Source organism: Gorilla gorilla, chromosome 5, assembly GCF_029281585.2.
Source record: "Gorilla gorilla gorilla isolate KB3781 chromosome 5, NHGRI_mGorGor1-v2.1_pri, whole genome shotgun sequence".
Taxonomy (NCBI): domain Eukaryota; kingdom Metazoa; phylum Chordata; class Mammalia; order Primates; family Hominidae; genus Gorilla; species Gorilla gorilla.
This window is the reverse complement of record NC_073229.2, coordinates 27,627,698-27,636,151: the sequence shown is the minus strand read 5'-3', so window position 1 is coordinate 27,636,151 and position 8,454 is coordinate 27,627,698. Positions and strand designations below refer to the sequence as shown.

The 8,454-nt window shown below is 35.3% G+C and overlaps 1 protein-coding gene across 1 annotated transcript in view; it reads left to right on the top strand.

The window, feature by feature from the left end:
• The first annotated feature begins 223 nt into the window (after positions 1–223).
• LOC134758704 (orofacial cleft 1 candidate gene 1 protein) overlaps positions 224–8,454 on the top strand; it is a 107,834-nt gene continuing 99,603 nt past the window's right edge. The window contains exon 1 of the mRNA XM_063707319.1: positions 224–249. The gene's annotated coding sequence lies outside the window, so the exon portion shown is untranslated. The remainder of the gene's footprint in view (positions 250–8,454) is intronic.

The following is an 8,454-nucleotide window of genomic DNA, read 5'->3' as shown; positions in this document are numbered from 1 at the left end:
CATCAACATCAAGATAAGACCCTCCACCAGCAAAAAGATTATGACTCATTGAAGGCTCAGAGATTTGTTAGCATTTTTTAGCACTATTTTAAAATCGAGTCATGAACATACTGTGGACATGATGCTATTGCATGCTTAATAGACTGCAATATAGTGTAAACAGAACTTTTATATGCACTGGGAAACCAAAATATTCATGTCACTTGCTTTGTTGCAGGGATCTGGAACCAAACCCACAATATCTTCAAGGTATGCTTACATATTTAAAATACTTGGCACTGTGCCTGGGATATGGTATGTATTTTATAATGTGAATTATTCTCATTATTTCGTGTTCATTGTGTTGGCTACTATTTTAGGAAGAATCAAGATATGTTGTTTGGCTAAAGACGATAACTAAATGGAAATTAGTAGGGGGATGTGAACTCAGTATAAGGACAAATTGTTTTGCAATGAGAACTAGCAAATAACGGAATGAGTTACCCCTCAAGGTAGCATACTCACTGGACATGTGATGAGGTAGAGTCTGAACAGCAGTGCTGTATGAAATTAAATGCCAAATCAATAGAATATGTTAATTATTTGCTAAGTGATTAGTAGTGTAATTTTATTAAGTTTCTCTGGATCCTTTTTTTATGCAACAATTTAGAGATATTTATGTATGGTCATCAGTTTTTATCCTTGTTAATTGCTCATGAAGCCTACGTAGTCTACCTTATATATCTACATGGGATTCAAATAACATCATTGTGTACATTGTAGGTTAAGGAGTAAAACTATAGTTAAAAAAAAACAAGGAAAGTGGAAATTAGATTTGTTGAAATAAATTACACAGTACTAGTTTCACTTGGTCTTTCTGAATGAAGCCCACATGTCTGGAGTTTGCTTCGGATCCAAAAACATTTACAAAAGAGAGTCTCAATTTATTGTCATAATATGTATACCCATGGAGGATTGATTCCAGGACCCCCAGTGGATACCAAAGTCTGAGGATGCTGAAATCCCTTATATAAAATGGTGTAGCATTTGCATATAATATATGCACGTTCTCCTGTATTTAAATCATCTTTAGATTACTTTTAATACCTAGTACAATGCATACACATTGCTTTATTGATGTGGCTTCAACATAGTACTTGGCAAGTGGCAAATTGAAGTTTTGCTTTTTGGAACTTTGTGGAATTCTTTCTCCTCTGGAATATTTTAAATCTATGGTTGATTGAATCTATGATGTGGAACCATGGATACAGAGGACCAAATATATATATATTTTATTAAGATTGTACCAATCTTATATATATTTTATTAAGAGAGAGATATATATATACCTTGCCACTTTTTATTAAGATTTATTCAGATTGGTACAATGTTTAAGTAAATGAATACATTTTATATGTATCTTGACTCTAGATAATAATTTCTATCCCCTGAATTCTATATTCCATATCCTTCCAGTACTCATATACACACATTTTACAATATTATGTTGCATATGTTGTTTTATGGTCATTTGCTTTAGCTTGTGGATGCATAGGAGATTTCTAGAGCTAGACTGTGAGATCTTTGAGAGTAGAGAACATATTTTCTGCATCTTTATATCTCTCTATCCTTCCTTGCCTCTCCCATCATCAACCTAATGTACTTAGTGTATTGTCAAACATGAGTAGGCAAACAATTAATGTTTACCAAAAGACTGAACTAACAAACTACTTAGCAAATGGAAACTAAAGCTCTAAAGGCTAACAGTTTATAAAATTCTTTTAGCCACCTGTCACTGAAAACTGTTTGTTCTCATGTCCTAAGAAAAGTGTGTTTATACCATTTGGTTAATTGTTATAGAGGTCAAAGGTAAATAATTAATACAAATTCCATTTTTCTACATTGTTAAGTTCAAAGTAAATCATCCCCCGAGTCATTTGTTTCCATAAAGTAATTTTGATAATTGGTTGGAAGATCTTCCCAATTTTCCTGCTTCTACAAAATTATTACATAAGTTTAGTGCTCAAAATAATATTAACTAGATGCATAGGCTGTACATGGATAGGTTATACATAGGTAATAAAAAGATAATTTAAAAATAACAGTTTAATCACATGCATGCTACTGAAAATACGGCTAGAAATATGTCTATATTTCTGTCAAATGACAGCTTGGAAGAATCTTTTTAAATAAGGTTAGCTGGTTGAAATATCAGCTTGCTTTTTTAAAAAAAACTTTTTATTTATTTTTAATTGACAACTAAAAATGGTATATATTTGTGATGTACAACATGATGTTCTGAAATATGTATACATTGTGGAATGGCTAAATCAAGCTACTTAACAAATGCATTACCTCACATATTTACCATTTATTTGTGAGAACACTTCAAATCTAATCTGTTAGTAATTTTCAAGTATACAATACATTGTTGTTAACTATAGTCATCATGTTGTACAATAGATGACTTGAACTTATTCCTCTTATCTAAAATTTTATATCCTTTGACCAATGTCTCTCTCCCCATCAACTTGCTTTTGACTGACACAATTCTACTGGATGATATATTTACTGCTAATCATAGCTGAGCACATACTCTGTGCCAGAAACTGTTTCAAATTTTTGCCTGTTCAATACTATTTAAAATGGATCATGTAACAGAAACTATTAGGATGTACATGTGTTATCTCCAAGTAACTATCTGAGGTAGAAAGGATTGATAACTGATTTTTATAGATGTGGGAACTGAGACATCAAGAAGTTAAATAACTTGCCCTAGAAAAGTTATTGAAAGGGATGGAACTGTAATTTGAACCAAAGCAACTGGACTTCAAAGCTGGTGATCTGAACGTTCTGTTTATATGTCATCTTTCCCTTATAGGTGATTTTATGAAACAAAATAGTTTTTCAAAAGTCAAAATTACTCTCTGAAAACTCAACACGCTATTCTCCCATTGTGTTTCTTGCAGGTGATCAATTTAATTAAGTAATTAATTTTTATTTATTTATTTATTTTTTTGAGACAGAGTCTCGCTCTGTCACCCAGGCTGGAGTGTAGTGGCATGATCTTGGCTTACAACAACATCCACCTCTCCACCTCCTGGGTTCAAGCAATTCTCCTGCCTCAGCCTCCCAAAGTGCTGGGATTACAGGCGTGAGCCACCATGGCCAGACCAATTTACTTTTAATATACTCAAAAGTGTAAAGAAGATACATATATATATATATATATATTTTTAGTGAATATACTATTCCTCACGGGTCCCACACTATGAGGAAGTGGAGAAAATGATATTGAATTCAGTTTGGTAAGCTTACCATATTTTTGACCAGCCTCTTGGGTGGCCCAGTCCCTTTAGAAAAACTCAGCCTTCAGCTCCTTTTCCCTTCCTCCTGCTCGTCTTCAGTATGGGGTTGAGGGGTTTGGAAAGATGGTGAGATCTTGTGGAGTTGGTCTCTGAGGACGTGAGAGCTGATATCTACAGCATCTATAATTTGTCTGGTTCTGTTTTTGAGTATTCTTTGGGTGCACTGCTGAAATCTGTTGTAACTCATGGTCTCCAATGCCTTGACTTGGGGAAGCCTGCTAGTGTGCTAGGCTGATGAGGTCCAGGCCAGCTCTCCAGGGACCTGTACTGTCTTACTGTGCCACCCCTGCCACCCCCTATTCATTGCTGATTGATAATCCTTCTTTATAGGACTATTTTATACATTACTACAACAATACCCCTGAAAAGCTCTCAATCAGACCCACTGATCACCTCCCCGCTCCCAAAAGGCACAAGCAGAAATTTCAGGGCCATGATAATTTAGGTCATGCTAGATGTAGCTTTGCTATGCCTGACTATGGCTTCTCTTAAGTGGCTGAGGTAACGCTGGGCAGGTTGATTCTCCTTCCTTAGCACTCCCAGTGGAAAGTGGAGTCAACATACTTCAATTTTTCTCTTTTTTTCTCAACTTGTATGAAATATTTTTCCCTTCTGAGGCTTTGGCTTTGTTTTGTTTTTTCTTCTTTCTGCTAGAAAAAGTGAGCTTTTTCCTTAATGTTTTGATCGAGCTGGACCAGTTTCCTAAGTCATAGATAACTTCCTTCTGTCCTCTGCCTTTTTTTTTTTCTGTAGCTTGTTTAAAAACCATTGAAAGGTACACCAGTCACTGTTCTAGCACTTATAAACAGTAGCTCATTTAGTTAAATTTGCATAATACTTATAACATCCCTATTAGATCGGTATTATTATCCTATCTCTTTAGAAGAGGAAACTGAGCACAGGTTGTTAAGTGTCTTACCCAAGGTCACACAGCTGCTAAGCGGAGGAGCCAGGACTCAAACCCTGGGAGACTAGCTCTGAGTCCATGCATCTAGTTACCATGCTATGTTGCCATCCACATAAAATAATGGCAGATGTGGTCATTGCATTACTGATAAGGAAACATAAAATTTGAATGATGTCAAAGATATTATATCCACTACAGGCTCATTAATTTGAAGTATGCTAACTCAGAGAAATAGGTCTGAAAGGAAAAGAAATCACTCAGAGAACTCTTGAGTTGAATAAATATTTTAATTGTCAAAATCGTTCTAGACTTCAGTTGGAAGAGGAGTAATCTCTATAGGTATATGCTTGAATAACATTAATGTGCAGGCTTGCTGCCAGTTGCAGGGAAATAATATTTTTTTTTTATAAATACATGGGATGAAGAATTTGGCTGCTTATGTACTTTGATGTAAGTCATCTTGCAAGGACCATCTATTTCTGAATATCTCCTTCATGAATTAAATTCCTTAACTCTACTTCATCTAAACTTCTTCTACTTAAGAATTCACTTGGGGCAGGTGAAAACATATTTTGGAGTATGGGGGATTTGAAAGCAGACCAGTGTGACGTGATACAACTGAGGTTTTGAGGATGTGGGCAACAGAAAGGCAACCTAGGGGTTGGGAGAGAGACAGAACTAGGATGTACTAAGGTTGAATCATATGATATTGCTGATATTCAACTCTTTGGACCTACAAAAATGTCAATTTCATGTGATTTAACCTAAAGAAGGAATATGAAAATTTAGTTTACTTTGGAATTTCGGCCAGGATTAGCCTATACTCAATCTATACCCTTATTTTATCCAATCCCGTCTCTACCCTAACACTTTAATAAAAGTTAAACGTGATTTGAGAGAATATGTATTTTTAAACTTTTAACTTTGCCTGTGAGTGTAAAACCTCAGTATGTCACTCAATATGTAAAAACTGTGTTTTTAAACTTTTATTTTAGGTTTGGGGATAAATGTGCAAGTTTGTTATGTAGGTATATTGCATGTCACAGGGGTTTGATATACAGATTATTGAGTTACCAGGGGATAAGCATAGTACCTGATAGTAGTTTTTCCATCCTCCTCTTCCTCCTATCCTCCACCTTCAAGTAGGCCCCAGTGTCTGTTGTTCCCTTCTTTGTGTTCATGGTACTCAATGTAAAAACTGTTTTTTAACTTGCATTTTAAATTTATGGAAGGATGCTTGTGGACTATCTAGTGTTGATGGGCCACACCTTAACAACCTGTTTCTTGCAATAAAGGCCATAATTTACCTATTTTGAGACCTGATGTTAAAGAATGGTATGACTGCAATTTTCCCAAGAAAAGATGAGAGAAAGGCTTTGTTTATATCTTACTCTTCTAAGGCTATTGCAAAAAGAAATGGAATGTGACTCAACTTTGAGATTTTGGGGAAGTGGGTGCTGTGATATTATTGTTTAAAATATATCTGAACCCATGCAATGTAAGATTTCTGATTGGTTTTAGAAGGAACTTCAAAGAACTATGCCTCTTAAAGTTTATTAGATATTTTACTTAAGATACAAATTTGGGAATAGTATCTTCTTTTTTATGGATTAAATGTTTCAAGAATTAATGCGTATGCTGATTTTGTCATATGAGATATTTGAAGGCAAATCAGACCTAAAACATTTTTGGGCTTCTAAACTAGAATGAGGTTAGGTTTTCTTAAGGTATCTGATGTATCTTAAGTTACACAGTGTTGTCAGCAAAAGCATAATGGTGGCCAATTTTTTAAGTATACCTTTCTTTTAAGTTGTTTTATACTATGTTGGCTTACTCTCAGAGTATTTTAGGTTTCAGATATGTTAACTCAAACATCGATTTATTTTATTTGTGAAGTTTATTTATTTATTTGTGAAGTTTTACTTTTGTTTCTCTCAGACTTTGTGTATTAAATAACATTTTAAGTAAAAACTGGGTCATCAGGATTTTAAAAAATATATTTAGAGATGAATTTCTTTTACGCCTTATTCAGACCTACAAATGAAACTCTAATTACTCCTGAGTACTCAACAGTAGACAATGCAACAGACTTACAGTGTCCTTGACCTAAAGCATTACTCAGATCTTCATTCTCAAGACAAACAATAAATGGATCTCTTTTTAAAAGTTTGTGCCCAATATTAATACATTAGATTTTAAAATATACTTTTATTCCTAATTAGAACATTGCCAACCTTATATTTAATACTGAAATGCAATTGTATTTAATCACTGAAACGAAAGTTCAAGTTTAAATTTGGCTTCAAAGTTATCATAATTAGCATATAGAAAACTGACATCAATGATTTTTTAACTAAATAATAATAGTTTTGGTTATTGTAGCCCTGTAGTATAGTTTGAAGTTCGGTAACATGATGTCCAGCTTTGTTCTTTTTGCCTAGAATTGTCTTGACTATTTGGGCTGTTTTTTGGTTCCATATGAATTTTACAATAGACCAATGGAATAGAATGGAGAGCCCAGAAATAAGGCCACACACCTATGACCATCTGATCTTCAACAGAGTTGATAAAAACAAGCAATGGGGAAAAGACTCCCTATTCAATATATAGTCCTGGGATAACTGTCTAGCCATATGCAGAAGATTGGAACTCGATCCCTTCCTTACACCATATACAAAAATCAACTCAAGATGGATTAAAGACTTAAATGTAAAACTCAAAACTATAAAAACCCTGGAAGACAACTTAGGCAATACCATCCTGGACATTGGAATGGGCAAAGATTTCATGACAAAGACACCAAAAGCAACTGCAACAAAAGCAAAAATTGACAAATAGGATCTAATCAAACTTAAGAGCTTCCGCACTGCAAAAGAAACTATCAGCGAAGTAAACAGGCAACCCACAGAATGAGAGAAAATATTTGCAAATTATGCATTTGACAAAGGCCAAATATTCAACATCTGTAAGAAACTTAAAACAAATTTACTAAGGAAAAACAACTCCACTAAAAAGTGGGCAAAGGACATGAACAGACACTTTTCAAAAGAAGACATACATGTGGCCAAGAAGCATATGAAGAAAAGCTCAGTATCACTGATCATTAGAGAAATGCAAATCAAACCCACAACGAGATACCGTCTCACACCGGTCAGAATGGCTATTATTAAAAAGTCAAAAAATAACAGATGCTGGTGAGGTTGCAGAGAAAACGGAACACTTATGCACTGTTGGTGGAAGTGTGAATTAGTTAAGCCACTGTGGAAAGCAGCGTGGCAATTCCTCAAAGAGCTAAAAGCAGAACTGCCATTTGACCCAGCAATCCCATTACTGGGTATATACCCAGAAGAATACAAATCATTCTACCATAAAGGTGCATGCACATGAGTGTTCATTGTAGCACTATTCACAATAGCAAAGACATAGAATCAACCTAAATCAGGTGCCAGACACCTGATTCTCACTACAGGGCTTTGAAATAGGTATTATTATTATTTACAGATAAACAGGCTCAGAGAAGCTGACCAGCCAGGAGATAATGAATGGCCATCCTGTGCTTTTTTTTTTTGAGACAGAGTCTTGCTCTGTCACCTAGGCTGGAGTGCAGTGGCACAATCTCAGCTCACTGCAAGCTCCGCCTCCCGGGTTCACGCCATTCTCCTGCCTCAGCCTCCCGCATCCTGTGCTTTTAATCATGGTTTACCACACCAACACACTCCAAGGAACACATTCTTTAAACATTTTTTTTTAACTTTTTAAAATTTAAAATTAGAATTTTTTTTTTTTTTTTTTGCCTTTCATAGAGATAGGGTTTTGCCATGTTACCCAGGCTGGTCTTGAACTCCCGGGCTGAAGCAATCTGCCCACCACACCTCACAAACTGCTGGGATTACAGGCATGAGCCACCACACCCAGCCAAACAGCAGCACATTCTTAAACATTAAGCCAGTGTTTGCAAATTGTGGGCAGTTGTTTAGCTGGATCAAAATGACCAGGGGTGTGATTAAAAATGTCTATTGAGTCAAATTTTCTGGGGAGCAAGTCCTGGTGAATCAGAACTATTAATGTGCATACAGTGTTTATGATACACTCAAATTCAAGAACTGTACTAGGCTAGAGCTTCTCAAACTTTAGCAGGCAAGACAATTGCCTACAGGGCTTGTTACGACACAGATTGCAGGCTTCAGAGTTTCTAATACA